This window comes from Lepus europaeus, chromosome 11 (assembly GCF_033115175.1).
Source record: "Lepus europaeus isolate LE1 chromosome 11, mLepTim1.pri, whole genome shotgun sequence".
In the NCBI taxonomy this organism is placed as follows: Eukaryota; Metazoa; Chordata; class Mammalia; order Lagomorpha; family Leporidae; genus Lepus; species Lepus europaeus.
In genome coordinates, this window is record NC_084837.1 from 23,101,228 (window position 1) to 23,127,261 (window position 26,034).

A 26,034-nucleotide genomic window follows, 5' to 3' on the forward strand; every position below is an offset into this window, starting at 1 on the left:
TTCCATTTTCCATGGACTTTTTTGAAATACAACAAATGTCCATAAATCTCTAAGTCCATAAATCTTTGATAAAAATTGTCATCCAAAGCAACTGGAGCTCCGGTTAGCTTAGATCCTGTCTTACATTTCAGCGAGAGGCTCATCAGACTCGGATTTCCATTCGTGTGAGATTTTCTGAATCCTCTAACCACGGCATATATTTATTTATTTTAGATTCTTTTATTTGAGAGGCAGAATCAGAGACAGAGGGAGAGACAGAAACATCTTTCATCCATTGGTTCACTCCCCAAATGGCACAGCAGCTGGAGCTGAGCTGATCTTAAGCCCAGAACCAGGAGCTTCTTCCAGGTCTTCCACAGAGGTGGAAGCACTTGGGCCATCTTCCACTGCTTTCCCAGGCCATAGCAGAGAGCTGGATTGGAAGAGGAGTAGAACCACGGCATTAATACTCAGAGTTCAAGACTCAGGAGCACAGTGTTGTTTGGGTCAAATATTCCTCGTGCATGTTGCTTGAGACATTCAGCATTGTAAGGGGAAGCATGAAACTTGTGTTTTGTCGCTTTCCTACACTTGGAAATGCTGCTCCCAACTTGACGTGCCGTTTGCTTCATTTAGGGAAACAATTTCATCTTAGTCCCACTTTGCCTCGCCTGTCATTCCCCACGTATAAATGGCTTCATGTCTACAGCCTAAGGTGTTGCCATTACGGTGGGAGTCAAAGGCGCTTGGTATCCAGCAAGCTGGTCTCGCCAGCTCTGTGCTGTGTTCTGGGAGGTCGAATTTCATATTTTTGGCAACCTCCGTGCCCAGCAAACCTGCTGAGGTCACTGACTTGAACAACTATCTGCCTCACCAGTTGCTCTCTCTCCTTTTCCTCATCAAATTTTACAACCTGGTCTCTGCCTCGATCATTGCCTATTTCAACATGCATTTGCCTCTCAGTTCATGGCTTCAAACTTGCCCCCAGGTTTCTGCTTTTAGCCTTTGTCCTACTTTCTGGTCATCACCAAACAAGCTCAGCATTCATTGAGTGGCACGCTGGTGGGATTCTTGCATCACATTCTAGCTCGGAACACAGTGGTCTTTCTGTTGGGGCAGGAGGAGCTAACGAACGTTCTGATTTTTATGGCAGCAAAAAACTCAGAATATGGCCTGGTTACATGTATCATCCCGCTATTAGGCCCTTTAAGGAATATTCTAAATAAGTGAGCTGTTAATTACACCAGGCACTGAGGAGAGAAGTGTTGACTACAATGATGAATACGATATTTGTTTGGGAAATGTAATCCAAAAATATGCTCAGCTGTATGTCAACACGTGCTTGTGCCCTAAATAATTCAGCCACTGATTGGGCCCTCTCAGTTTGTCCATGTTCAGTAGAATGATGGTAGGAAGACACCCAGTTTATCAAGTTTTGGCTGATCCTTCGTGAGCTGCCATTTGTCAAGGGGGAGGCATTAAAAATAGCCTTAAATCCAATAGATCTTTATTTAAAGCCGGGAAGATTCTCCACATGCAACTCTAGTGTTCATAAAGGAGCATTCTCTCAAGGTCATTGCCTTCTGTAGTCCACAGCCCCTCTTCCTGGCTGCACCCCTGTGCCAGGGATTCCTATGGAGAACTCTTTACAACTGCAGTAGGTCTGTAAATCTTGACCCGCAAACCTTTGGTCAGACAGGAGCCACTGATTCCCAATTGGAAGTCACAGATCCAAGGTCCGTATTCAGCAAATTCCCAGGCATGACTAAACTTGATCCAAAACCAAAACAGGAACACTTGGGAAATGGGCCAAGATCCTGGGTGTCATTGTACAACGTTCACGCCAACTCTAGTTTCAAAATTCTTCTGAGATTGTTGCTTCATGATTGGAATGCAATCCACAGTGCCTGGCCACAGATCCCCACACAAGAAATACACTGCGGGATTGTTCTCTCATACGGCTAGCTTTGCGCAATGGGAAAACTTAACCCTTCGGGTAAAAGTGGATTTTTAATTTGCATAAATCTGATAAGGTGTTGCCAAATGATAGATGTGAAACTTGAGTTGGCCTTTCTATTGAATCTGATCTTGGGCTAATTGCCTGTCTCCTGTCTGACCTGCCTGTTTGCCAAGGTTGCTGTGAAGAATTAATAAGTAATATTTTAATTAAGGCACCCTTGGTAAATGCTCAAGGAAGATATGATTCAAAAGATATGGAAGAGAAATGGTAAGGCTTCAGTGATAAGCTTTAACAAGTGAGTAATTGTTTCTCTAAATGATCTTTTAATGTGATGTAACCGCAAAAAAATGCCTGTGCCTCTGGCGCTCAGCAGGCACCCACGTGCGGAATGGAGGCAAAGGCTGCATCTACGCCCACGCGAGTGGGCGGTGTGTGCTCGGTGTCTGCAGAGCCCATGGAAAAGCTGGTGGAGGAGGCTCTGCACGCATTTCCAGGGCACAGCGTTGAGACAGTCCTAAAGGCCTGATGGGTAACGTCACCATGTCTGTGACATTGGGAGGATAGGAAGGAAGAGAGGCAACGTGACTCAGACCATCAAAGACTCCAGGAGAAAGTTTGGAAGTCTTTCTAAAGGCATCTGATGAACGCACGATGGAAGACCTGCAGGTTACGATGTTGGAGGGCATCAAACTGCCCAGTTAGATCTTGAATATGTGATCAGCTGACAATTCCTCCCGCTGCCTGCACAGACCAGTCAATTTTTTTGTCTTAAACATGGATAGCCAAGAACTCTAGAGACAACAAAATAAGCAGGTGGCAGAAGCAACTACAGTAAATAAACACCTATAAATAAAGAATATATTAAAAACGTCACCAATAGCCTCAAGAAACCAAGAAGAGATATATTCAGAAAGCAAGAACAGAATGATATAAAATAGGAAAATTCAAGAACATAAAGCTGCTAGCAACTGAAGAATTCAGTAGAAGAATTGAAAGGTCAAATAAGGAGATTTCCAAGAAAGCAGAGCAAAAAGCCAGAGTTAATAAAGATTATAGAAAATATTGTTACTTTTTACTACTCAAATCTTATAACATCCATATGTGAAATAACAAAATATTTCTTGAGTGAGAAATTTTAAAATGCAATGGATTTTTTTAAAAAAACAGCAAGCTGTTTCTCAAATTCCTATAGAAATTAAGAATGTTCAGTTAATTCTTATGGGAGAAATAAAACAAAGAGGGCAGTTAGCCCTGCCACAGAGTAAGAGAGTATAGTGCTCATGTGATTTAAAAAAATCACTATAGTAATAGCATATGAAGAGACAAAGAGACCAATGGAATGCACTACAAAGTCCAGAAATATATTAAATGCATAGTCCATTTAGTATATGGAAAATAGAAGTCATCACATAAGAAAAATCTATAAAGTACAGTAAAAGTCCACTTTCACCCATAAGACTGACAAAGTTCAAAGACTTAATAACATTCTCTGCTGGCAGGAGTGTGAGGAAAGGGTGACCCCCAAACTTACAGAAACGTAAACAGGTACAGCCTTTGTGGAAGGCAGTTTGGCAATATCTGCCCAAGATCTACCCGTGAACCCAGCAATTCTTGTACAGATATCCCACCCATGACCCATGCCGAATGACCTCCACATAGTGGAACTCATTGCAGAACCCTTGGTGACAGCAAAAGATTAAAAGCAGTGTAAGTGCCCATTGATGGAGATGAATGAAGTAAATGACGTTATCTACATAAAGTACAATGATGTACAACTTTTTTTTTTAATGAAAGTCCTGTATATAACAGAAAAGAAACAACCCCCAACCTATATGGTTAGGTGAAGACCCAAATGCACCCTAGTGTGTACAGAATGTCAAGTGTTGAGTTTTTAGAATGTATGGATAAAAATAAATTGAATTATCTGCGTGCTGGAGTGACAGTAAAATGCATAAATTATCCAGATGTCCCTGGGGAGGGACACAGAACTCAAACTAGTTTCCTTTGAATGTCAAAGAAGAAGATAATGTAGAAACCATCTGGGTTCTACCTTCCTGCACACGAGACCTGCACCGTGGACAGTGCAAAGCGACCCCTCTGTGTATCAACAACATTAAGGAGGTGCACTGCTTACCAGGAGTGAGTGGGGTGTTCGGCATGACCCACTCCTTGCGCTAAGAGTAACTTTGCAGAGGGTTAAGCTACCCCAGTGTCCAACAGTTGGCCAGGAAATTAGGCTTCTTAATATCTCTAATTTCTCCTATGATTTCTTTGAATATCTGCTTCCTCTAAAGAACTCCCTGGATATTTGCTCATAAAAAGCTTCCCATGTTTTTGTCTAGGACTTTAAATTTTATTTATTTATCTGAGAGGCAGTGAGATAGACAAAGAGAAAGAGCTCTCATCCGCTGTTCACTGCCCACATGCCCGCAACAGCCAGGGCTCAATCCAGGTCTCTCATGTGGGTGGTGGGAACCCAATCACTTGAGCCATCACCACTGCCTCTCGGGGTCTGCATTAGGAGGAAGCTGGAGCCAGGAGTGAAACGCAGGTGCTCTGATGTGGGACACAGGCTTCCTGTGATTAACCCCTAGGCTAACCACCCCCAGATCTAGTATTTTCATGAGTTTGCTTACATTTAAATTTTTGTTGATCAATGTCAAATTTTTTTCTGGTATATAGAGTGAAGTAGGCGGATTCAACTTTTTTTTTTTAAAGATTGTCACTCATTTAATCGTTTTTGCCTAAAAGCAGGATATAAATTTCTCTTTGTAAAGGTGATATGAGGGGCCAGTGCTGTGATGTAGCAGGTAAAGTCCCCGCTGCAGTGCTGGCATCCTATATGGGCACCAGTTCGAGTCCCAGGTGCTCCTCTTCTGATCCAGCTCTCTGCTATGACCTGGGAAAGCAGTGGAAGATGGCCCAAGTCCTTGGGCTCCTGAATCCAGATGGGAGACCCAGAAGAAGCTCCTGGTTCCTGGCTTTGTATCAGCCCAGCTCCACTTATTGCAGCCATTTGGGGAGTGAACCACCAGATAGAAGACTCTCTCTCTCTCTCTCTGCCTCTGCCTCTGCCTCTCTGTAACTTGGACTTTAAAATAAATAAATATTTTTTTTAAAATGGCATGAGTTTCTCCTGTGGAGTTGTCCCCCCTCTCCTTTTCCAAGAAGTAGGGAGCTCTGGATTTGGCTTTATTTATGACTACTACCATTCTTTTTTAAAGATGTTGTGTATATTTCTTTATTTGGAAGGCAGAGAGACAGAAAGATTCCATCCACTGGTTGACTCCCCAAATAGCCACAACAGCCAGGGCTGGGCCAGGCCAAAGCCAGGAACTAGGAATTCCATCTGGGACTCCCATGTAGGTGGCAGGGAGGGGTCCAAGCACTTGGGTCATCATCTGTTGCCTTCCCAAGCACTTTAGAAGGGAACTGGGTCAGAAGTAGAGCAGCCACTCTGACACCTCACCATGGGAAGCCAGCGTCACAAGTCGCAGTTAACCTACTGCACCACACGCTGGTCCCTCTTTTTCTAAGACCTATTTTTATCTTTGTGCATTTCTTGCTTTTGCTGTAGTAGGGGCAATAATTTCAGTTAATGCCTGATGTAGTAGTTTAGAAACTGTTTAAATAAAAATTAATAGACCTTTTCTATCACCCATTGAAGAATTTTTTTAAAGATTTAATATTTCTATTTGAAAGGCAGAGTCACAGAGGGAGAGGCAGAGAGAGAGAGAGAGAGAGAGAGAGAGGTCATCCATCTGCTGCAACAGCCGGAGCACTACCAATCCAAAGCCAGGAGCCTCTTCCAGGTCTCCCACGTGGGTGCAGGAGCCCAAGGACTTGGGCCATCTACTGCTTTTCCAGGCCATAGCAAGGAGCTGGATCAGAAGTGGAGCAGCCAGGACTCGAACCAGCACCCATATGAAATGCTGGCACTGCAGATGGCGGCTTTACCCACTACGCCACAGCACCAGTCTCTTTAAGGATTTTTTAAAAAACAAAAAATTTTTTTGAGAAGTTGAATGAAGTCCTCAATTATTTTTTCTTTCTTTTTATAAGTATAATTATAAATTTAATTGTTTTGTCCTCTTTGATTTTAGAATTGGTAACAGTTCATTTTTCCCAAACAACAACCTTGTATAATAATAGGGTTTTTTTAATGTCCTTTTTGTTGACTTTGTTGAAGCAGGGCCTCTTCTGTTCCCTTGACTCCTAATAAATCATTCTACAATGGTTCAAGCTGTAATTTCAGTACCAAGGAAAAATACACCCCCACTTCTCTCCCTGCCAAAAAGTTACTTTATTTATTAACTTAATTGTTTAGATATCTAGCAAGTATTCCTTATTTGGAAGAAGTTTTGATATTTAGGTCAGTTAGTTTAGTTCCATTCCTTTTCTGTTTGTTTGTTTTTTTTTTTTTTTTGCCCCCACCTCCCAAATATCCCCAATGACTGGGGCTGGGTCAGTGCAGAAAGTGGGAACCAGGAACTCAATCCAAGTCTCCCACGTAGGTGGTGGGAATCCAACCACTTGAGCCATCAGTGTTGCCTCCCAGGGTCTGCATTAGCCATAAACTGGAGTCAGAACCCAGAACCAGGTATCTAACCCAATATCAGACACGGTGTCCTAACGCAGCTTAACCTCTGGGCCAAGTGCCTGTCCTTTATTCCTTCTCGTTCAAGTCAATCAGCAGTCCCTCCTCCCCTCCCTACCTCCCTCCCTCCACCTCCCTGCCTGCTCTGGGTAGAGATGGCTCTTCTAAGCCTCATTCACACTGCAGAGATGTGTCAGAGACAGGACAGGGAGCGATGAGGCTGGCGGAACCCAGATCATTGCCTTCACTGCAACAGCAGGAACAAAAGTTAAGCTGATTGATATGCGTGCTCAGTGGTCAGAGGGACCCTTCCAGCAGGAAGTACTTGTCCCAGCCCTGGCTTGCCTGAGTGGAGCCCTTGTGCGACTGCCACCATGGACTCTGGAGATCAGGTTTCCCAAGGAGTAGCCTCGGTCCTCTGCGCTCCGCTAAGCAGGTTAGCAGTGGGAGGCTTCGGTTTCCCCACTGCTTCTCTGAGTTCTGGGTGCCAGTGGATCCGGGTGTGGGAGCGCCAAGTTCAAAGTGCGCGAGCAAAAGGGTTCATTGCCTTCAGAGATGTTTGTTCCCCCAGAAGGGAAAAATAGCCTCGATTTTTTCAGTTTTTACCCTGTGTTCCAATTTCCACATTGAAGCTGGGGGGGGGGGGGGGGGGGGACCTGTGCAAGTACTGTATAGGTCTAAGGTGCAAGTACTGTATGGGTCTAAGTTTATTGTTTCTTTCAATTTCATTCCCAGTAACAATGTGTCATCCTCCAAGGCTACGCTGTTGATAGACGTGCCCTGATTATGTAGTTGCAAGGAAGAAATAGATCGTGGCTTACCATTCTTGTGAATGCATGAGAAATCGGAAGCCAAAGTGTTTCTTTTAACAGCCTTGAACTCACGCTGAATCACTGTGCCAGTAAGGAAATGATAGCACGCAGTGGTAGCCTGTTGAGCTATTGCAGCCCATTTAGACTTTGTGTTTCTTCTCTGATGGAGTAGCTGGGGCACGCAGGGTCTCCTGGAAGAGCCTGTTAGTGCACGTTATGAACACTGATAGGGAGCAAAATGTACCCCAAGCGTCAGGGGCTCCGGGGGACAGTGTGTGTTAGTCTGGCTGAGTCCAGAAGTGGCCCCGTTAGTCTCTTTCTACCGGGATTGGGAATCGGTGCCCACATAGCGCTCGTTCGTCTGCTGGTCCCATCTGGAAGGTCTCACCCCCCTCTTTCTCTCACTTTTTGTGATGCACACACAGAGTTCCATACTCTAATGTGAGATAATGTTTTGCTTTGAAGGACATCTTGCATCCGTGTGTGTTCTATTATATTTTTATAAAATGATCTCAGTGGTCACAAAATATTCTTAGGAGGTCTTTCCTGCAGCTTGTCCAAGTTAAATTCCTCCAGCTCCTCATTTAGAGACTCTGCGCCTCCCAGGTCACACTTCAGTCTGTCCCCGTTTGCTTTAAAATGAGACACTTTGAACAGGAGAGTAGACTCTCCTTGCAGTTAGAGAAAAGCGGAAGGAAGAATAGGCCACTTCCGCGTTGATCCTGCTTCGTAGGCCCCTGGCCACCGTGTCCCCTCACTGACACCTGCTACATTGAGGGCACCAAGATTCCAAGGTCTCGTACGTGGCTTGCACCCAAGGCTCCTAAACTGATTTTTGTGTCCACAACTCAGAAAGGTACTTGTCAAGGTTCTTGATTGTACATCAGAAACTAGCTACAGTTAAGTAGAGAGAAGATATTGTGGATGGAAATCTAATGGTCTTTTTTGCCAATTCGATAATGTTTTAATAATCCACAATAGTAGCAGATACATTAAAAGAGCTTTTATGACTCGTTACATCCTAAAATGATGCAGCGTAGACTTTTTGAGAATGTGTGTGCTGACTTACGACCTCTGTCACTCCTTGGAATGGCCTTTGCTATAGCAGGTTCACCCTCCTTTGCTGTTGCAGGCTCACTCCACACCAAGCTCACAGGTTTGCCCCAGTCTCTTCTGTTCACAGTTAACAAACAGCAAGCAGTTGGATGGACAGACCAGTGAATCGTCACTTGGCTGCAGATGTGGTTGCAAAAGCTGCTAGGAGCCCTACCACCCTGGGACTGGGGTCTAGAGCACCACCCCCTTTGGGAGGCTCTCCCCCACCCACACCGGGCACTGAGAACAACCCAGCCTCTCTCCCTGAGAATACAGTCATCTCTGAGGGTGATGCTCCAGTGACCCGCCCACCTTCCATCAAGGCTCTCCCTTTGATGGGTCCCAATGCAACAGCACCACCCTAGGGACTAAACCTCCAACACAAGAAGCCTTCGGCAACAAATCACGTGCAAACCACAGCAAACAGGCTTATCAATCTGGTGGAAGAAAAGATAGAGAGGGGTCTAGTTTTGTCTGTGTGTTTAGCAGCGTTGTCAGCCCTATTGTTCCCTAAATATGTGATCTGAATCTCCTTAGTACAGGCTGACCAATGAACAATAGCAATTGGAGTGGGGCGGGGATGGGCTTGTAATAAGGTAGTAGTTGTATGCTCACTGGCAATGGGAGTACCAGCAGAAGTTAGGAATCTGAGATGGCCAGATCGCACCAGTAGCAAGGCAGACTCCAAAGGTGTGTCAGAAATCCATGTAAATAGTGAAAGTTCTTCCCACCAGGGTGCAGGCTCCAGGAAGAGCTCCAAGTTCAGCAGCTTGGGCCTCAAATGCTTCATGTGGGCAGATAACCCAGGGATTCTGTTTCCCTGGAAAATCCATCTCCAGGAGCCATCACCAAGCAGAAGAAAGCCTGGATTGTCTCAAGGGGTGTCTGGAGGTCATTGTCACAGCTTTGAGTCCAGAGCTGTCATCACAGGGCAAGCACGTGGAACACAGCGTGCACCCCCATCATCAGAAAGAGGTAGCAGAGGTAGCAGGTGTCACCGTGAGGTAAGACGGCGGTGGGATCAGTCGGTAGCTGTGTTCACAGATGAACCATCACCGCGTGGAGAGGTGCTGTGTCACGGACATGTGGGGAACACACCCAGTGTGGGGAACGCAGAGGTGGAAGGAGAAATCTAGTGTTAAGAATCCTCCTCTGTCAGTCAGGTGGCAGCTGTGGCCACTACACACAGACACGGTACATGCCCGCCACCACAGGGCACAACTGACATGAGAAAGATGCTACAGGACAGAACAGATGATGAAGGCCATCTCGCAGCCCCGCAGCAATCCCATTATTCATATTTAAGCAATAGGGGTGAAAAGGTTTTATCAAAATTGGGTAGACCGAGAGCAAGGGGTGTGGACAATGCTAATTTTAAGGCTTTAAAAGAGGATCATGGGGTCAGCGCTGTGACATAGTAGGTTAAGCCTCTCTCTGCATCACCAGCATCCCATATGGGTGCCGGTTCGAGTTCCAGCTGCTCCTCTTCCCATCCAGCACCCTGCTTATGGCCTAGGAGAGCAGTGGAAGATGGCCCACATGCGTGGGCCCCTGCACCCACATGGGAGGCCTGGAAGAAGCTCCTGGCTCCTGGTTCCTGGCTTCGGATCAGCATAGCTCCTGCAGTTGTGGCCGTTTTGGGAGTGAACCAGCGATAGAAGGCCTCTCACTCTCGCTCTCGCTCTCTTTCTGTAACTTTGCCTCTCAAATAAATAAACCTTAAAAAATAAAAGAAGAGGCTCATGGCCCTGAGGGCCTCCGAGATGGGACTTGGGAGGAGGCCACATACAAGTATAGCAAAGTCTGCAAAATGAGGACTCCATTTGTGACAACAACCAGCTGCCCCTAGCAACTGCTGTAATTGTTTTTGTTTTAGGGAGAGAGATCAGTCAAATTGACACAAGGCATTTTGGGAGAGCTTCTGAACGCCCTAAGTTAGCGCTTGTCCCAAACAGGTAACCTGTTTGTATCCATGTAGATTTAGAAAAGGGCGGCTTCCTCAGCTGGGGCCTATTTAGGTAAACAAAGGCGTCTCTAAGAACACTTGTGGTTTTGGTTAGGAAGTGAGAGTCATCGAGGGAGAACGGAGCTCCGGGGGAGGCTGCGGGGTCCAAGCTGGCTCTGAGGACTCGGCCGGAACCCGAGGGGCACTGGCGATGTCCCTGAGGTGTGGGAGGTGAGTCCGGGGGAATCCCCTCCCTCGCAGTGTGAGTGCAGAGAGACGCGGCAGCTCAGGGGAATTGGAAGCAGAAAGACAGCTGTGTTGAGGTCAGTTCCTGAAAACCAGGCCATCCGCAGGGACTGTTGCTGGATTAGGGATGCCTGAGATACCATGGGGTTCATAGCTCTGATACCTGGTACAAATCAGATTTGAAGCCCACTCTCTCTTCCTTCCTGGCGGGGTGGGGGAGGTTCTAGGATGAAGGACAGCCTGCTGGAAGAGAGAGTTTATTATATGTTCAGTTCTTCACTGGGCCGCTCGGAGCAGAGGCTCCCAGGCTCCTGGTGGACAAGGTTTGTTCCTTTTCCAGGTGATACATGCGGGCTCTGCACTTGGTCACAAGTCACCCTCATTTGCACATAAGACCCAGCGATGAGCTGGGACACCTGTGCAGGTTGCATTCTTGTCAAAGGCGGTGAAGTCGAAATTGTTTCCATCAGGGAAGGTGGAGAGATTGGAGTTTGTGCACAAAGGGCTGTCTCGTCACAAGGGTTGCTGGCATTAAAGTCACAGGGAAGTCTCTGTGGGCAGGATTTGCTGGGGAGCGGTGAGAACCAAGAAAGCTGTGCAGGCTGACAAGAGGACTAGGGATATTGGGGTGGCCTGAGAGACAAGGCGGGGAGCTCTGTTGCCCAGAGAGCCTGAGGACTTGAATAGAACCAGAGGTGACAGGTGGGGACAAATCCACCAAGCGGATGGTACGGAAAGTTGTACCAGGCTCAGTTAAGAAATCCAGTCCGCGTCTTCTACTTCCAGTGCAGTGTTGAGATCTGAGCCACAACAGAGGATCAGCCGGTGCCATCCGTGAACGGGGTATTGCCGGGGCTAGGGAGAGGCTGCCGGGGCTAGGGAGACTGCTTTTTAAGCTTAAGTACAAGACAGCTCTTCTCCAGTGTCCTGGATATCTTACATCTGCAAACACATGGAGGCAGGCAGGGCAGGCTCTGTGGTGGGTGAGATAAGTGAGGGGATTTGATTGTCTCTTTGCGTCTTGCCTTTGGTCCTATGAAGACTCGATTCGCTAGGCGAGGGCTATTGGCTTTCACTCCTTTTCCCTCTTACTCTCTGCAAGCTATTTGCAGAGAACTGCACGGCCGCTTCTATAACCGTGCTGCAACCCTGACTCATGAGCCAGCCACACGACTCTGGAGTTGCCTCTCCATCTCAGGGAGATGTCCAGCCGGGGCAGGAAGGAAGCAAGTTCCCTGCCACAGGACTTCAAGGTGGAAAGCAGAGTGCCTCTGAAAGGTTTGTGTGCGGCATCCTCCTGAAGGCAGAAGTTCAAGGCCGCAGGATGCTCTCTTTTCTGACTCAACCTTGGGCGAATTCATTGTAGGGGAAAGGCCTGTGTTATCGTCCCATTAAGCTCTGTGGGTTGGCCTCTAGCTGAGCTGCTTCCTGGTCATTTGCAGGAGAGTCTAGAAAATCTGGCCACCTGTTGGGGGGGGGGGCATATTTTCCCACACAGGGCCAAAAGAAACTTCCCTCTGGTCTGGGAAAGTTCAACAGTTAAGGCTGCAGAAAGAAAGAAGCTGGGAATAGATAAATAGGAAAAAGAGGCCAACAAAGTTATTTAGAGGGGCGTGCCCAGGAGCCCCTCAAAACCTGAGACTCCCAGGCCAGCGTGGTGGCGTCGCGGGGGAAGCTGCCACTCGCAATGCTGGCCCCTCACCCTGCAGCACTGATTCCAGTGCCAGCTGCCTTTCTTCCGATCCGACTCCCGCCAGTGCCCCAGGGAGGGCGGCAGAGGATGGCTCACGTACCTGGGCCCCTGCCACCCATGTGGGAGATCTGAAGGAGTTCCAGGCTCCTGGCTTCAGCCTGGCCAAGCCCTGGCCATTGTAGCTATTTGGGGAGAACCAGCAGATGGAATATCTCTCTCTCTCTCTCTCTCTCTCTCTCTCTCTCCCTCTCTCTCTCCCTCCCTCCCTCCCTCTCTCTCTCGTCTCCCTCTCCCTTTCAAGTAAATAAGTATATAGATCTTTTTTTAAAAAAATGAGTCTCAAAGAAGGCCCAAGTGGTTGAAGCTGAAAATAGCCTTTAGAGTCAAGGCTTGAGGTTTCTGGAAGGAGTTGGTGACAGAAAAAAATAGGGGCCTGGGATCTCCTGGTGGGGCGGGGCCTAGGCCCTAGGAGCGTGAGGAGAGGAGCTGCACAGGGAACAGGGTGTGTCTTGCTGTGCAGATATCTCTGGGCTGGCAGTCCTCGGAGGAGGTGGAAGGCTCAGTGACACAGGTGGGCACTCGTTCTTCCCCGTTGGATGAGATGGAGAGGGAGCTCAGGACGGCTGCACTCCTTCTGGGAGAACTTCCCTTGGTCAGATCCGGGAACTTCACAGAAAGCCGCTTCCTGGGCTGGCTGCTTTCCCTGTACTTACCCCGCTCGGCTTGCCACCGTGCCATACTTCAGGGCAGCAAGTCCCCAGCACCCCCAGGAGCCACCTGGCCCCATCACGACAGTGCACTCAAGGGTGGGAAGACCACACCTTAGGAGCCAGTGCAGGTCTCCAGTGTGACCCATCCGAAATTGTAGACCTACTTCCTGGCAAGTCCTAACCAGGGCACCGGAAGCTGTCAGGCGAAGGAACTGATGTGCAGCAAAGCAGGAGACCACGGGGAACAATCTCCAGAGCCTCGCTGAGCCCATGAGCAGGGGGAATGGGAGTGTTGTATGTTAGGGCAAAATGAAAGTGAGCAGGGAGGTTCTTCACAGTACATGCAGTGGTGGATACAAGTTCGCGCAGGTGCAGTTGGAAAGGAGGCTCCATCACAGGCTGTTAGGGGCAGAGATTGAAGTGTTACCATGAAGCCAAGGGGGACCTCTGGGTACTTGCTGACCCCTCTGTCCAGGTGTGGCCCTTGCAGCAGGCTCTGGACCTGTGCCAGGTGGCTGTCCCCGGAAGGTGACTGCAAACCTAAAAAACAACTGTGGAGCCGGCGCCGTGGCTCACTAGGCTAATCCTCCACCTTGCAGCGCCGGCACGCCGGGTTCTAGTCCCGGTCGGGGCACAGATCCTGTCCCGGTTGCCCCTCTTCCAGGCCAGCTCTCTGCTGTGGCCAGGGAGTGCAGTGGAGGATGGCCCAAGTGCTTGGGCCCTGCATCCCATGGGAGACCAGGAGAAGCACCTGGCTCCTGCCATCGGATCAGCGCGGTGCGCCGGCCGCAGTGCGCCTACCGCGGCAGCCATTGGAGGGTGAACCAACGGCAAAGGAAGACCTTTCTCTCTGTCTCTCTCTCAGTGTCCACTCTGCCTGTCAAAAATTTAAAAAAAAAAAAAAACTGTGGAGGCCATCAGGGACTTGTAGGGTCTTCGAATAGAAATGAGTCAGAGTGAAGACTCTTGTGCTGCCCCGGGCACAGGCTGGTGCCGCTGAGCACCTCTCTCTGTCTGCAAGTGGGGACCAAAGGGCTTGGGAAGAGCTGCTGCTGCCCAGGGGACAGGCATTCCTGGAAGCGAGGACCCAGGGGAGGATGCAGGGGGCACTGCCCGGGAGAGCGTGGAGCTGGTGACAGAGCCCAGAAAGAAGGGCCAGTTGTAAGGCAGAGAGCAGAGCGAGTCTGGCTGTTGTTCCTGGGGCCCCGGGCCTGACTCGGTCCCTGGCTGCCAGCCGGCACCCAAGCCCCCGCCGTACCTGAGGCCTGGAGCTCTCTGTACATCTTGCAGGGGAGCGGAAGGTAGAGCAGGGAGCTGGCAGTCTGAGTTTCTGAGGAGGTTGGAGGAGGTTTGGGAGGCACAGAACTTTGCTACAGAGATGGAGCCGATTTGGGGGAGTGGAGTCGAAGCCTAGATATTCAAAAAACCTTCAGAAAGGTCAGGGACAAGGACAGGGGGAGGGGTGGAGAAGGAGGATCTGTAACGGGTGTGGATTTTGACTTGTGTCCCAAGTCTGACTCCTGTGTTTTAACCTTGTTCAAGGAGTCCCTAAGGCTCGATGTTAAATTCTCTGAGTCCTTTTCAAATTGATCTTCCCACTGGTACCAAGAGGACATCTGTTTCGGATGAGAATTTTCTGAAACTTTGTCACATATCGTAGCTTGTCCCATTCCAAGCATCCATCGTTGGCCACTGGTGAGTCACATCTCCCAGGGTGTTATTTTTCCAACCAGTAAGTTTTCTATGGAAAGACCAGCGGGCAAACTTCCAGGCTTAGACCGAATCTCCATCACACTTGCAAGAGGCACCCCTAAAACAAGTGCAAAAGATGCAACCTTGGTTGCCATGGGCTGTGAGACTGGTGTTTATAGAAATGACATCTTCAGTCTCACAAAATTGGAGAGGCCTCCAGCCACAGACCCACTAGTCTGTGTCTCTGGGTGGGCAGGTCTAGGATAGGGGTTCCCAGTGGCAAGGAGACGTTGAAGGCTGAGATAACAGATGCTCCAGGTGAACTGAACCATTTTACTAAGATAAACTGCTCTGCGAGCCAGCGCAGTCAGAGGAGCTCTCCTCTCCCTGCTTAGGGTCTCCAGCGGGGTCCTAAGAATTGACTCGACAGCAGAAAAGTGTACCGGTTTATCAGGTTGTTCCGTATGCCCGGGAGCCTTCACAAGAGAACTAAGAAAGCTTTTTACACATTTCAGACAAAGAAATGACGAATTTGAAAAAAGACATAAGGCTCTGGGCTGGGGCGGTGCACTGTGGGGAAGCGACTGGGAGGTCCGTGGGGTGAGGGTCAGCGTGGTGGAAGGCAGGGTTGCTCTGGGGGCTTGCACAGGCACATTTCACTGTTGAGTCCAGGTCTCCGGTGGTAAATATATTCTTCCCTTCCTGGTTCGAGGCGGGCTCCACCCTCAGGGCTGTCCTGTGGCCTGTTTTTAGATAGATGGGGGAGGGGTCAGCGAACCTGTTCTGCATCTCTTCTTTCTCAAGTGCCTTCCGTTCCAAAGCCGCAGCAGGGGCGAGCGTTTGGCCTCGCAGTGAAAGCCCCTCTTGGGATGCCCACGTCCTCAGTCAGAGGCCGGAGTCTGAGTCCTGGTTCCACTTCCAAGCCCGCTTCCTGCTAATGCACAGCCTGGGAGCAGCAGGTAGTGGCTCAAGTAGTTAGGTCCCTGCCACCCACCCGGGGGTCCTGGCTTGAGCTCCTGGCTCCCAGCTTGGGCTAGCATTAGTTGCAGGCATTTGGGGGAGTGAACCAGATCATGGGAGCTCTTCTCTCTCTCTCTCTCTCTCTCTCTCTCTCTCTCTCTTTCTCTGCGTGTATATGTGTCTGCTTCTCAAATAATAGCAAAAAAGTTTAATAATTTATAAGTCATTACAGACCCTTGTCAATGGAGGAGGTGCCTCGCTAGGATTCCCAGCCTGAGTTTGCATTCTCTGTGCAGGAAACTGTTGAAGTCAAACTAGATGATAGACTAGGGGTGTTTTCTACATCAACAACCAGTTCTCTGAGTCTCTGACATCAGCTGACTGTCTGATAATTCCATTCAGTTCTGGTGCTGTTGTGGGAATATGGCTCCTGGCTGTTGGATTCCAGGTTCTTGCCCACATGTGAGATACAAATTAAATTAGGGATACTGGGTCCAGTGCTGTGGTATAGCAGGTTGGGCTGCCACCTGCAGCTCCAGCATCCCACATGGGCACGAGTTCAAGTCCTGGCTGTTCCACTTTCGATCCAGCTCCCTGCTGTTGCACTTGGGAGGGCAGCAGAGGATGACCCGGATTCTTGGGCCCCTGCACCCATATGGGAGACCTGGAGGAGGCTCCTGGCTCCTGGCTTCAGTCTGGCCCAGTCCTGGCTATTGTGGCCATGAGTTTGCAAGGGTTCAGTGCCCATGTTGTCCTCTGGGGAGGTTTTAATGTCATCTGCACGTGGAGCCCGCTGTACACATTTGTCATGGTGTCTTTACATGACAGACTCAAGTGCATCATGGGACAGTGCGTGCATCAGCACACGAGGGGGCGGAGTTAGGGGGCGGCGCTAGAGATGGAAACTGCGGGGAATCTCCCAGTGCCCCGGTTCCCTGCCCGCGTTAGTGCCAAGCCGAGTCAGCACAGACCAGCAGGCTAAGGACTCGAACCCACAGACCGCCTCTGCTTCCAGTGCCAGCCACGAATGGCGCTCCACACCTTCTCTTCAGGATCAGTAATTCACAGGAATGACGCACAGCGTGCAGAACAGCACTTGGCTCACGTTTCAAGGTGTATTACAAAGGCTACAACTCAGTCACAGCCACGCGGAAGGGGGCGGGGAGGATGAGGAACTCCGTGCTCTCAGGACCCTGCTGGCACCCAGCCGGGAGCTCCGGAAGGCACCAGCTGAAGTCTGGGTAACAAACCCTGCCCTTGCTGACCGCGGCGATCCTGACAACCTCTCCATCGCCAGCACACACACACACACACACACACAACCTCTCCATGGCCAGCACACACACACACACACACAACCTCTCCATCGCCAGCACACACACACACACACACAACCTCTCCATCGCCAGCACACACACACACACACAACCTCTCCATGGCCAGCACACACACACACACACCCTCTCCATCGCCAGCACACACACACACACAACCTCTCCATGGCCAGCACACACACACACACAACCTCTCCATTGCCAGCACACACACACACAACCTCTCCATCGCCAGCACACACACACACACACAACCTCTCCATGGCCAGCAAACACACACACACACACACAACCTCTCCATCGCCAGCACACACACACACACACAACCTCTCCATCGCCAGCACACACACACACAACCTCTCCATGGCCAGCGCACACACACACACAACCTCTCCATCGCCAGCACACACACACACACACAACCTCTCCATCGCCAGCACACACACACACAACCTCTCCATCGCCAGCACACACACACACACACCTCTCCATCGCCAGCACACACACACACAACCTCTCCATCGCCAGCACACACACACACACACAACCTCTCCATCGCCAGCACACACACACACAACCTCTCCATCGCCAGCACACACACACACAACCTCTCCATCGCCAGCACACACACACACAACCTCTCCATCGCCAGCACACACCCCCTCCTCTGTGTCAGTGGATAATGGTGGTTAAGCCTGCAATCGAAGCTCCTGTCTGAGCTCGCCTTGTGCTCTGGGCACTTGTCACGTGTGCCTGAGGTATACACGCTGACACACTGGCCTGGTTTTCTCTTGTTCCTCTGTATTCTGTTACAGGAGTCTGTCCCAACTCGGAGCTATGAAGAGCAGAGAAAAACTGATATCCCTCCCCTATGGTAGAAACAAAGTAGGTAGTGGAGCTCAGGTAAAGATCTAATATAATGAAAAATGGAGCCCCTAAAATAAGAAGCCCAATAATATCAGAAAATATTCAAAATCCTTGTCTCCCAAGGGTTCATGCGATTGAAGTTTGGTCTCCAATGTGGCAAAGTTAAGAGATCCTGGGGACGAGGCTGGCCAGCAGTAGGCCAGTTGGAAGCCAGGAGCCAGGAGTTTCTTCCAGGTCTCCCAGGTGGGTGCAGGGGCCCAAACACTTGGGCCATCTTCTGTTGGTTTCTCAGCCCATCAGCAGGGAGCTGGATTGGAAGAGGAGCAGCCAGGACACAAACCTGCGCCCATATGGGATGCCAGCACGGCAGGCAGAGGCTTAGCCTTCTACACCACAGTGCCGGCCACCCAAGAGGGTTCTTATAAAGAGGTGGAGCCTGGCCTGTGGCCTACTCTGGTCCCTGTCTTACCATACAGTCTCTACAGGCTCCTGCTGCCAGACTACTACGACGTCCTCACCAGAGCCTCGCCAACGCCAGAGCTGTGCCCTTGCACCTCCAGAGCTGTGAGTCAATCAGCCTCTTGGCTTTACAAAGTCACCCAGCTTTGTAACCCCTGGAACAAAGGAAAGTGAATTTTCAGAGTTAGAACTTCAATCTGGAACAGTCCACACTAAGACATATCTTTGCCTACCTATTGAAGTTCAAAAGCAAAGAAAAAAATTCTTCAGGTGTTCAGACAAACAATATCAGATTATGCACAGGGGACGGACTGACCTCAGATTTCAATGGCAAAAGACAGTGGACTAATGAAATGACTAAGGGAGTGCAACCCAGGGATATCTGATCCAAATCAGTACCGGTATATGGGCAAAACAGGGTTTCCCAAACACGGGGGAAAAAAATCAGGAAACACAGGCCCATGATCTGTAAAAAGCAGCAAACAAAAACCAACAACAACTTAATCATGATATCCTGGCCATTCAGAGAAGAATTAAAGTAATAGGAAGTAAAGTAATAAGTAAGGATTAAAGTAATAAGCAATTGAGAGAAGAATTAAAGTAATAATAAAGCCATAGAAAAGGCTTTTGATGAACACCAAATCCATTTAAATGGAGACCTATACAAAACGATTGGGCTGTCATTGAAGAGAATGTTTATGTTAAACTCATCAGGAGAAAAAATAATAATTAAAACTTGGAGAGATGTGAGGACAGTAGATGCAAGAATTCTCATTTTTTTTTTTTCATAGAAGGGGTCAGCACATGTGAAAAATTGAAACATGTGCTTCACAATAAAATATCCTGACTTTCCAAAGCTCTTCAGAAAAACTCTGTAGGGAGCTGGTATTTCTTACAAAGAGGAAAATTTTCTGTGAATTTTAGCAATTCTTTCCACTTCACTTTGGTTTTGTTTGCTGTTAAATCCAGGTTATTCCTTCCATGAAATCCAAATAAAACTGTTTTGAATATTATTTGTTCGATAGCAGAGGAGGGTTAACATGAGGCGGAGCTACACCCATGGGGTCAGGGCACGACAGGTGACTATGAAATACTGTCAACCCCCCACAAAAATGTACATTGATCTCATTTCATTCATGACTACTAAGCCAGTGGTTTCAAATTATGTTCTTAGAAGCGTTTAGACACTTGCCAAAACCCGTCAAACCATACCCTAAAAATGGCTCTATTTGTGATATGTAAATTCGCCCTGAAGTTTCTTTAAAGGCATTTGTAAATTATTCCCTGTGAAGTCTCTGTAGAGCAGCAGGGAGAAAGCCAAGGTGAAGGTGGGCGCTGGCCTGGGGTTCTCCCAGGAGCTGGACACACCGAGCCACCCAGGAACGGGGACAACACCCAAGCAGACCAGAGCCAGGGAGTGGCTGGCTGGCTCACAGGGGTCCTTCCTGCCCCAACCTTAGCGGCTTGGCTTTCCTGACAACGTTCCCCTCGTCCCTGCGCTGTTCCGGCCGCTCTTTGCCGGGCACTTGGAGCTGCAGGGAGACCCCAAACCCTGGCAGATCGTTCGGGAATGCAAAGCATTCGCCAAGAATCACAGCTGCGAGCTCCCAAGGGCAGGCGGTGGGCACTGCGCCAGTGCAGGAGGTGGGACCGGGGAAAGAGCAGCAGAGAGGCCGGCCAGAGAGCAGCTGCCCGGGGACCCCTCCTCCCCAGCCGTCCACCTGCTTCGCATGGCACTGGCAGCCGGCTAGCCCCTAAAAATTTAAGTCCCAGCTTGTAGCCCACAGAGGGGCCACTCACTGGCGCACTCTCTCCCTGCCTGAAAGCAGGCCCCTTTTAAATCCTAGAGACAGCACTGGTTGTCAAAACATTAGCTCTTTTTAATTTTTTTTTCTTTTTTTTTTTCCACTTGCAATGTAATTCTTTTTTTTTTTATTAAACTTTTATTTAATGAATATAAATTTCCAAAGTATAGCTTATGGGTTACAATGGCTTCCCCCCTCCCATAACTTCCTTCCCGCCCGCAACCCTCCCCTATCCCGCTCCCTTTCCCCTTCCATTCATGTAAAGATTCATTTTCAATTCTCTTTGTATACAGAAGGTCAGTTTAGTATATATTAGGTAAAGATTTCAACATTTTGCCCATATAGCAACATAAAGTGAAAAAACTACCATTGGATTACTAATTATAGCATTAAATAGCAATGTACAGCACATTAAAGACAGAGATCCTACATAATTTTTTTTCAAATTAATTAATTTTCTATGCCATTTCCATTTTAACACCAGGTTGTTTTTTTTTTTTTCATTTCCAATTCTCTTTATATACAGAAGATCACTTCAGTATATAATTAGTAAAGACCTCATCAGTTTGTGCCCACACAGAAACGCAAAGTATAAAAATACTGTTTCAGTACTAGTTATAGCATCACTTCGCTTTAGACGACACATTAGGGACAGATCCCACATGGGGTGTAAGTACACAGTGACTCCTGTTGCTTACTTAACAATTTGACACTCCTGTTCATGGCGTCAGTAATCTCCCTAGGCTCTAGTCATGAGTTGCCAGGGCTATGGAAGCCTTTAGAGTTCGCTGACTTTGATCTTATTCCGATAGGGTCATAGTCAAAGTGGAAGTTCTCTCCTCCCTTTGGAGAAGGGTACCTCCTTCTTTGATGGCCCCGTTCTTTCCACTGGGATCTCACTCACAGAGATCATTCATTTAGGTCTTTTTTTTTTTTTCCATGATATCTTGGCTTTCCATGCCTGCTATACTCTCATGGGCTCTTCCGCCAGATCCGAATGCCTTGAGGGCTGATTCTGAGGCCAGAGTGTTGTTTAGGACATCTGCCATTCTATGAGTCTGCTGTGTATCCCACTTCCCATGTTGGATCTTTCTCTCCCTTTTTGATTCTATCAGTTAGTATTAGCAGATACTTGTCTTGTTTGTGTGATCTCTTTGACTCTTAGACCTATCACAGCTATCAATTGTGAGCTGAAATTGATCACTTGGACTAGTGCGATGGCATTGGTACATGCCATCTTGATGGGATTGTGTTGGAATCCCCTGGCACATTTCTAACTCCACCATTTGCGGCCAGTCCGATTGAGCATGTTCCAAATTGTTCATCTCCTCCCTCTCTTTTTCCACTCTTAGATTTAACAGGGATCACTTTTCAGTTAAAATTTAAACACCTAAGAATAATTGTGTGTTAATTACTGAGTTCAACCAATAGTACTAGAACCACAACAACAACAACAAATACTAAAAAGGATAAAGTATTACATTGTACATCTAAGGTCAGGACAGGAGCTGATCAGTTCATTGTTGCTTATAGTGTCCATTTCACTTAACAGGTTTCCCCTTTGGCGCTCAGTTGTCACCGATCAGGGAAAACAAATGATATTTGTCTCTTTGGGACTGGCTTAATTCACTCAGCATGATGTTTTCCAGATTGCTCCATCTTGTTGCAAATGACTGGGTTTCGTTGTTTCTTACTGCTGTATAGTATTCTATGGAGTACATGTCCCATAATTTCTTTATCCAGTCTACTGTTGATGGGCATTTGGGTTGATTCCAGGTCTTAGCTATTGTGAACTGAGCTGCAATAAACATTAATGTGCAGATGGCTTTTTTATTTGCCAAATTAATTTCCTTTGGGTAAATTCCAAGGAGTGGGATGGCTGGGTTGTATGGTAGGGTTATGTTCAGGTTTCTGAGGAATCTCCAGACAGACTTCCATAGTGGCTTAACCAGTTTGCATTCCCACCAACAGTGGGTTAGTGTCCCTTTTTCCCCACATCCTCTCCAGCATCTGTTGTTGGTAGATTTCTGGATGTGAGCCATTCTCACCGGGGTGAGATGGAACCTCATTGTGGTTTTGATTTGCATTTCTCTGATTGCTAGTGATCTTGAACATTTTTTCATGTGTCTGTTGGCCATGTGGATTTCTTCTTTCGAAAAATGTCTATTGAGTTCCTTGGCCCATCTCTTCAGTGGGTTGTTTGTTCTGTTGTTGTGGATTTTCTTGATTTCTTTGTAGATTCTGGTTATCAATCCTTTATCTGTAGTATAGTTTGCGAATATTTTTTCCCATTCTGTTGGTTGCCTCTTCACTTTCCTGACTGTTTCTTTTGAAGTACAGAAACTTCTCAATTTGATGCAATCCCAAATGTTAATTTTGGTTTTGACTGCCTGTGCTGTTGGAGTATTTTCCAGGAAGTCTTTGCCTGTGCCTATATCTTGCAGGGTTTCTCCAATGCTCTCTAATAATTTGATGGTTTCGGGTCGTAGATTTAAGTCTTTAATCCATGTTGAGTGAATTTTTGTGTAAGGTGATAGGTATGGGTCTTGCTTCAAGCTTCTGCATGTGGAAATCCAATTTTCCCAGCACCATTTATTGAATAGACTGTCCTTATTCCAGGGATTAGATTTGGATCTTTGGTCAAATATAAGTTGGCTGTAGATGTTTGGATTGATTTCTGGTGTTTCTATTCTGTTCCATTGGTCTATCCATCTGTTTCTGTACCAGTACCATGCTGTTTTGATAACAACTGCCCTGTAGTATGTCCTAAAATCAGGTATTGTGATGCCTCCGGCTTTGTTTTTGTTGTACAGGATTGCTTTGGCTATTCGAGGTCTTCTGTGTCTCCATATGAATTTCAGCATCATTTTTTCCAGATCTGAGAAGAAGGTCTTCGGGATCTTGATGGGTATTGCATTGAATGTATAAATTGCTTTTGGGAGAATAGACATTTTGATGATATTGATTCTTCCAATCCATGAGCATGGAAGATTTCTCCATTTTTTGGTATCCTCTTCTATTTCTTTCTGTAAGGTTTTGTAGTTTTCATCGTAGAGATCTTTAACGTCTTTGGTTAAGTTTATTCCAAGGTATTTGATTGTTTTTGTAGCTATTGTGAATGGGATTGATTTTAGAAGTTCTTCCTCAGCCGTGGCATTGCCTGTGTATACAAAGGCTGTTGATTTTTGTGGATTGATTTTATATCCTGCTACTTTGCCAAACTCTTCGATGAGTTCCAGCAGTCTCTTAGTAGAGTTCTTTGGGTCCCCTAAATAAAGAATCATATCATCTGCAAAGAGGGATAGTTTGAGTTCGTCCTTCCCGATTTGTATCCCTTTAATTTCTTTTTCTTGCCTAATAGCTCTGGCCAAAACTTCCAGAACTATATTGAATAGCAGTGGTGAGAGTGGGCATCCCTGTCTGGTACCAGATTTCAGTGGAAATGCTTCCAACTTTTCCCCATTCAATAGGATGTTGGCCATGGGTTTTTCATATATTGCTTTGATTGTATTAAGGAATGTTCCTTCCATACCCAGTTTGCTTAGAGTTTTCATCATGAAAGGGTGTTGTATTTTATCAAATGCTTTCTCTGCGTCTATTGAGAGAATCATATGGTTTTTCTTCTGCAGTCTGTTAATGTAGTGTATTACGTTGATTGTTTTGCGAATGTTGAACCATCCCTGCATACCGGGGATGAATCCCACTTGGTCTGGGTGGATGATCTTTCTGATGTGTTGTTGCATTCTATTGGCCAGAATTTTATTGAGTATTTTTGCATCTATGTTCATCAGGGATATTGGTCTGTAATTCTCTTTCAATGTTGCATCTCTTTCTGGCTTAGGAATTAAGGTGATGGTGGCTTCATAGAAAGAATTTGGGAGGATTCCCTCTTTTTCGATTGCTCTGAATAGTTTGAGAAGAATTGGAGTTAGTTCTTCTCTAAATGTCTGGTAGAACTCAGCAGTGAATCCATCTGGCCCTGGGCTTTTCTTTGTTGGGAGGGCCTTTATTACTGTTTCAATTTCTGTGTCAGTTATTGGTCTGTTTAGGTTTTCTATGTCTTCCTGGCTCAATTTAGGGAGGTTGTATGTGTCTAAGAATCTGTCCATTTCTGATAGATTTCCCTGTTTGCTGGCATACAAGTCCTTGTAGTAATTTCTGATGATTCTTTTTATTTCTGCGGCGTCTGTTGTTATGTTTCCTTTTTCATCTCTGATCCTATTGATTTGGGTCTTTTCTCTTCTTTTTTTAGTTAGTTGGGCCAATGGGGTGTCAATTTTGTTTATTTTTTCAAAAAACCAGCTCCTCGTTTGGCTGATTTTTTGTAATGTTTTTTTGAATTCAATCCTGTTGATTTCTTCTCTGATTTTAATTATTTCTCTTCTCCTACTGGGTTTGGGTTTGGTTTGCTGCAGATTTTCTAGATCCTTGAGATGACTTGAAAGCTCATCTATTTGGTGCCTTTCCAATTTCTTGATGTAGGCACCTATTGATATAAACTTTCCTCTTAACACTGCTTTTGTTGTATCCCATAGGTTTTGGTATGTTGTGCTGTTATCCTCATTTACTTCCAGAAAATTTTTGATTTCTCTTTTAATTTCTTCTATGACCCATTGTTCATTCAGGAGCATGTTGTTCAATCTCCATGTGTTTGCATATGCTCTAGGGATTCCTGAGTTGCCAATTTCCAATTTCATTCCTTTGTGGTCTGAGAAGCTGCATGGTATGATTCTAATTCTTTTGAATTTGCTGAGACTTGCTTTATGGCCTAGTATGTGGTCAATCCTAGAGAGGGTTCTATGTACTGCTGAGAAGAATGTAAAGTCCTTAGATGTAGGATGAAATGTTCTGTAGATATCTGTTAGATCCATTTGGGCTATAGTGTCATTTAAATCTACTGTCTCCTTGTTGATCTTCTGTCCTGTTGATCTATCTCTGAGAGTGGAGTATTGAAGTCCCCCAGTACTATTGTATTGGTGTCTAAGTCTCCCTTTAAGTCCCTTAACAAGTCTTTTAAATAAGCTGGTGCCCTGTAATTAGGTGCATATACATTGACAATCGTTATATCTTCCTGTTGAATGGATCCCTTAATCATTATATAGTGCCCCTCTTTGTCTCTCCTAACAGTTTTTGTGGTAAAGTTTATGTTGTCCGATATTAAGATGGCTACGCCCACTCTCTTTTCATTTCTGTTGGCGTGGTATATCTTTTTCCAGCCTTTCACTCTCAGCCTGTATGGATCATTGTTGGGTAGATGGGTTTCTTGTAAGCAGCAAAAGGATGGGTTTTGTTCCTTAACCCAATCAGCCAATCGGTGTCTTTTAACTGGACAGTTCAAGCCATTAACATTCAATGTGACTATTGAGAAGGAGTAACTTTGCCCTGCCATTAGCCAAAGATACTTTCTAATATATGGTTTGAGATTCCTGTGATCTTTTGGTGTGAGGTTTCCTACCGTTACCTTCTTTTATATTGGTGACCGTGTTTCTGTGTTTCTGTATGTAACACATCTTTAAGCATCTTTTGCAGGGCTGGACGAGTGGCGACAAATTCTTTCAGTTTCTGTTTGCTGTGAAAGGTCTTTATTTCACCTTCATTCATAAATGAGAGCTTTGCAGGATATAATATTCTGGGCTGGCAGTTTTTCTCTCTTAGCACCTGGGCTATGTCTCGCCATTCTCTCCTAGCTTGTAGGGTTTCTGAAGAGAAGTCAGCTGTGAGTCTAATTGGAGATCCTCTGAGAGTAATCTGGCGTTTCTCTCTTGCACATTTTAGGATCTTTTCTTTGTGTAATTTTTTTTTCTTAATGCTTATGAATAGACCCATTCCAACTATTCACCTAAAGTACTCAAAAAAAAAAAAAAAAAACCATAAAATAGG